This window comes from Triticum aestivum, chromosome 7D, assembly GCF_018294505.1.
Source record: "Triticum aestivum cultivar Chinese Spring chromosome 7D, IWGSC CS RefSeq v2.1, whole genome shotgun sequence".
NCBI classification, from domain to species: Eukaryota; Viridiplantae; Streptophyta; class Magnoliopsida; order Poales; family Poaceae; genus Triticum; species Triticum aestivum.
The window spans coordinates 527232611-527238610 of NC_057814.1; positions in this window are offsets into that span (position 1 = coordinate 527232611).

Here is a 6000-nt window from a genome sequence, read left to right on the forward strand (position 1 = left end):
CTCTGAAAGTCCACGGCTTGACAATAGGATGTAACATAGCAGCAGGAGCCAATTGAATATCACCAAATTTTTGACAAGCTTCACACCCTTTATAATATCTGAAGCAATCATTAATCATAGTCGGCCAATAAAACCCAGCACGTCGTAATAACCACTTCATCTTGGGAGCCGACTGATGAGTGCCATAAATGCCTTCATGTACTTCTCCCATAGCAACTCTTGCTTGGTCCTCATCCAAGCACTTTAAGAGAACATCATCAACCGTTCGGCGATAAAGGTCATCATCCCTCATCATATATTTAAAAACCATACGCCGAATAGCCCTGTCCACCCTTTCACTCGGATTGCGCAAGTAATCAACAATGGGCTTCCTCCAGTCGGGATTGTCACCTGCACTAGATTTTTTTGTTAATGGTGGAATCAGTGTGTTCTGGTTCGGCTTCTCCTATATTGGCAAGACAAGACATCGGTCTTTGAGAAATATGAAACATGCCATGATCAACAGGATAGCCGGATGCTTGCTGTGCCAACTCATTCGCTCTCCAATTGTCATGCCTAGATATATGAGCAATGCTAAAACAGTCCAAAATAGAGATTATGTCTAGACATTTATCAAGATAAACATTAAGTGATTCGGCCAAACACTGAAAGACTTTGGATATCTGCTGCACCACTAGTAACGAATCACCGTAAGCCTCAATATGTGTAACATCTACAACAAGTAACATCTCTAGGCCGAGTAATAATGCTTCATATTCGGCTTGATTGTTTGTGCAAAAAAATTCTAAGCGGCATGAGGCTTCAAAAATAGCACCATGAGGAGATATATAAACAATACCAACACCTTGGCCATTGCTACAAACTGAATCATCAAAATATAATCTCCAAGGTACTAATGAAACAAGGTTTATATCAACATCATGCTTGTTATTAATCCGATGCTCAACAATAAAATTAGCAACGATTTGGCCTTTCATGGATTTTAGAGATTCATAAGCCAAATCATACTCAATCAAAGCATAAGCCCACTTGCCAATTCTACCACTAAGAATTGGCCTATGCAACATGTATTTAATGACATCGGTTTGACAAGCTACTATGGAAGCACTCGGCACTAAATAATGTCTCAATTTTGTGCAAGCATAATATAAGCATAGACATAGTTTTTCAATAAATGTATACCTTGTCTTGGCGTCCAATAAGCGCATGCTCAACTATGTAATGGCATGCTCTTTTCCTTTGGTATCTTGAGTCAAAACAGCACCAATAATACCTTCCTCTGCTGCAATGTAAAGCTTAAAGGGCTCCCTATGCTTGGTGCTTTCATCACCGGAGGAGTGCACAAATATTTCTTGATCATATCAAAGGCTTCTTGCTGTTTTGCCGCCCAAGTGAAATCAACATCATTCTTTAACTGAAGGATATGAGTAAATTCATCAACTTTCCCTGACAGATTAGCTATGAACCATCTCAAATAATTGACCTTATTGCCAAGGAACTTTTGCATATCTCTCTTGCATGTTGGAGCCTCCACTTTCTGTATGGCCTCTATCTTTTTGGGATCAATCTCTATGCCATCTTCATGAATAATGAAACCCAAAAACTTGCCAGCTAGCACGCTGAATGCACACTTCAAAGGATTCATCTTCAGTCCATACTTTTTCATTCTTTCAAAAGCTAAACGTAAATCGGCCAAGTGAGGTTCAAAAGCATCCGATTTGACAACAATATCATCAATGTAAACTTCAAGTATGACACCGAGTAAATCATGAAAAATCAAATTCATAGCCCTTTGATATGTGGCGCCATCATTTTTTAATCCGAATGTCATCACTGTCCACTCGAATAAACCAAGGAAACCAAGGCATTGGAAAGCCGTTTTGGACATGTCCTCTTCGGCCATAAAAATTTGGTTATACCCCGCATTACCATCAAGGAAGCTAATGACCTTATGTCCAGAAGCATCATTAATAAGCATGTCGGCTATTGGCATAGGATACTCATATTTGGGTGTAGCCCTATTCAAATCTCTGAAATCAATGCATACCGTTATCTTGCCGGATCCTTTCTTCTCCACTGGGATAATGTTAGAAATCCACTCGGCATACCTGCAAGGTCTAATAAAATTAGCTTCAAGCAAACGACCGATCTCTTCCTTGATCCGCTCATATGTTTTTGGATTAAACTTTCTGGCCGATTGTTTGTAAGGTCTAAAACCAGCCTTTATAGGTAACCGATGATCCACTAGATCTCGGCTTAAACCTGGCATCTCATGATATTCCCATGCAAAGCAACAAACATATTCTTTCAATAGCTCGATCAACTTAGCTTTACAATCGGCTTTCAAATTTTGGTTTACAAACGTCGGCCGAGTGACTGAACCATCTACAATATCTACTTCCTCTAATGGATCGGCCGATGTAAATCCTTGTCCAAATTTATCCATGTCATCCAACTCCTCTATAGACTCATACATATCGTTCTCGCTGAACCGATATTTTACAAGACGTTTTCGTAACCACTTGGAATCAGCACTACTACAGGATGGTCCAAACGCGACACTACGATCAGAGACCCTTCGACGAAACTGTGTGCGATTCCATAATCGCAAACGGTGGTGTAAAAAAGCCGTCAAAAAGGTGCAAAACGTTTGCGATGACGGATGCATCAAACACGGTTCAGATTTTAGTTGCGTGTGCGATGCAGGGCATATGGTTCAGTTCAATTAACTATTTGCGATGAGGAGGAACAAAAGAAACGGGCAGCCAGATGAAGGTGTGTGCGACATACAACATACAATTCACTCGAATGAACTGTTTGTGATTAGGCAACACAAAAGAAACGGTCAGCCAGATCAAGGTGTGTGCGATATACGGCATGCGGTTCACTCGGATGAACTGTTTGTGTTGAGAGAAGAGAACAGAAACGGTTCAACTTAACAAGATGTGTGTGATACGCGGCAAACAGGTCCGTAATCAGAAATGTGTGCGAAGACCGATAATAACACAGACGATTGCTGCTAATAAGCCGTGTGATTTGTTATGTCTACAGAAGAATAACATGTATATATATAACTGAAATAAACATCCAATTACATAAGTGACTATGCAGATCATTCGCACACACCTTAATAAACAATTGCATGCATTCTAAAGTAGGAGAAATGATCGTCTAGTCATCTACTTGTTTTGACGCTCCCGCCACTGCTCTGTGGCTCGATCCCTCGTCTGGGGCAGGAAAAAGACACTTCCTCATGTCAACGATCCGCCTGTACATCTCGTAGCTAGTGTACGCGTCCTTGGCCGCGTACTTGACATGTTGTTCATCCAGTCTCTCATGCCACACACTGTGCCAGGCGTTCTTGTCCTTCTTGCTCTCATTCTTCATCTTCATGTAGTGGGGGTTGATGATGGCCGAGGCGAGGTCAACCAGGGAGTTCAGTTTGTTTTTGTCGCTGCCCCAGACCTTGTAGTGGTGCTGGATGTTGACAAGATTCGGGCATTTCAAGCCCGAAACCTTGAGCGATTTTAGATCGTTGGTGATGTCCACCGTAGCGAAACTGTAGTCGGAGCTGTTGATAAACCTGGAGAAACGCTCGCAAGGCCTTGTGGCAAGGTGGTAGTGGTAGACGAGGTCGTCATGTCACACGCACAACTGAGCGACGGCAACCTTCTCATCGTGCCCGGCACGACTGATGGTGTACTCGAGGTCGAAGCCGACCTCTTGGTACTTGTCCTCGGCAAGGAACTGCTCCATAGTTTGGATGGAGCTCTCCACCGAGACCGGAACATTCGTGTACACCACCGAGAGGGCCTTCCCCCTCACGTGGGTGTCCACTACGTGATGCATCGTGAACTGCCCGCCGTTGTCGTCGTCGGCCGCTGGGAGCGCCATTGGAGCCACGGGGATCGCCATTGGAACCGCTGGATGTCCTCTCTGTATGTGTCGTCGTGGGTGTGCTTATTGTGCCGTGTGACGCAAGAGATGAAGGTAAATGGCCACGGGAATAAATGGGGGCCGGGCAGCTTGGATTCTCTGCGCGTCCGCATGACAGTTTTTGCAGCGGGTAACTGCATTGTCGCGCCGCGCCCGGCGCAATCGCATGCACACGAACATGCATGATCATGAGCCGGCCCCAAACACTGGCAGCACACGTGGAGGGATGAGGGCAGAGCACCCGGAGGGATGCGAGCAGAGCGCGCCGCGGCCGCCTGAACCACAAACAACCACACACATAGAGCAGTTGAACACGCAGGAAATGGTCTCCTACAAGCCGACCGACAGTTGCGTCACTGCGTAGAGAGCCGATGTGTGCTACTACCCCCGTCTTGGTCTATAGTCCCCTTTATATTCTATGCCATACTTTGCCCTCAAATTTAACCAACAAAATGTTAATGCGTGTTATAAAAATTATATAATTGGAAACTATGTTCAAATACAAATCCAACTATATAATCTTTGGCGACATGCATTCGTATTTTATTAGTTCAATCATACTTATAAACCAGGACGGGGGTATAGTAGGTAATTAAATCGCAAATGTTTTTTATTAACCGTATGTGTACGTGGCCTTTCGTCCTCCTCTCGCATGTCTTGTCACCCCGCTGCTGCAGACGGCTTACAGCGCAAGCTTGCGCAGCACGCGGGGGCGTTCTTTTGGCCATACAGTGGCGCCAATGAATCGCCGGTGAGCCCGTTCCCGCGCAACCTCGCAGGTTGCCGCGCAAGCTTCCCGCCCGACTCGGTGAAATCCCCCAAAATCCCAATGCTTACCGGCCTGCTATATAAACCCTCATGGCCGGCGAGTCCTGCGTCACATTTCCCCTCCCTACCTGTAGCTTATCACGTCTGCTTCTCCCACAATCGCCAATGGCACCGGTCCGTCGTCGTCGCTCAGCCACTCCACCGTCATTAGAGGACAGCTCCAGTTGGGAGGCTACATCGCGGCGGCGGCTCAGTCCCCAGCGTAGTGTAGTGCGCGTGGCATCCCTGCTAGGTGTGCGCTGAACACCCACCACACGCTCTGCCGCCGCTGCCCGTCGGCAGCTGTTGCTGGCCGCCGTTGCCGCCACACCACGGTCGAAAGCCAGGACCATCGCCCGCTCTGCCGCCGCGGCCCGAAGGCGGGAGGTGGCCGTCATGGCCGCCACCCCACTACCGGCCACCATGGCCATCACCCGCTCCGCCACCACGGCCCGAAGGCGAGAGGTGGTGGTTGTGGCCGCCACCCCATCGTCGGCCGCCGGGGCCACTAGCCCACCGTCGACTGCCGGGGTCATCACCCGCTCCGCCATCGCCGCCCGAAGGTGGGAGGAGGAGGTGGATGCCTGCACTTGCGTCAGCGACCTTGCGCGCTACACCGAGTTCCTGCGGGAGGAGGAGGAGCGCCTCGTCGAGCATGCAAAGAGCCTTACCACCGCCGTGGCCGCGGCACACACCGCCTCAGAGGCGAGGAATCAGGAGATCTACGAGGAGAACCACCGCTTCGAGAGGGGTGGTCTAAAGCGGCAGAGGGCGTTCGAGGTGAGCGTCGCTGAAGCTGCAGCAGCGGCAAGCACCGTATTGCAGTTGTCCAGCTCGTCGGTAGGCTCCTCCTCCTCCGGCTCTTACTGAGCGCTCTCGGCAGAGGAGAGGCAACCGGAAGTAGTACAAAGCCCCTCCGTAGTATTAGTATTTAGGGGCTATTTTGTTCAGTTCATCTGACTATAGATGTGGTGAAACTGTACAACGTACTTAAAATTAGCTAGTATATATAGTTGAACTAGCTATTTCAGTACGTGGTTGGCAACAATTGGGGAAAAGTTTGGTCGGTTCAGCTGTCGAGTTGAACTGTTTGTATAAAGAATGATGCTTAATCTATGAATGAAATCTATGCTTAATTACTGAATTTTAGTTGCAAAAATTAGATACTGCTAGTGATTTTTAGCTTCATATTTTGACAAATCGCAGTGTTACAAGGTTGACAAATGGCAATGTTACTATATCAACAAATGTCAATAT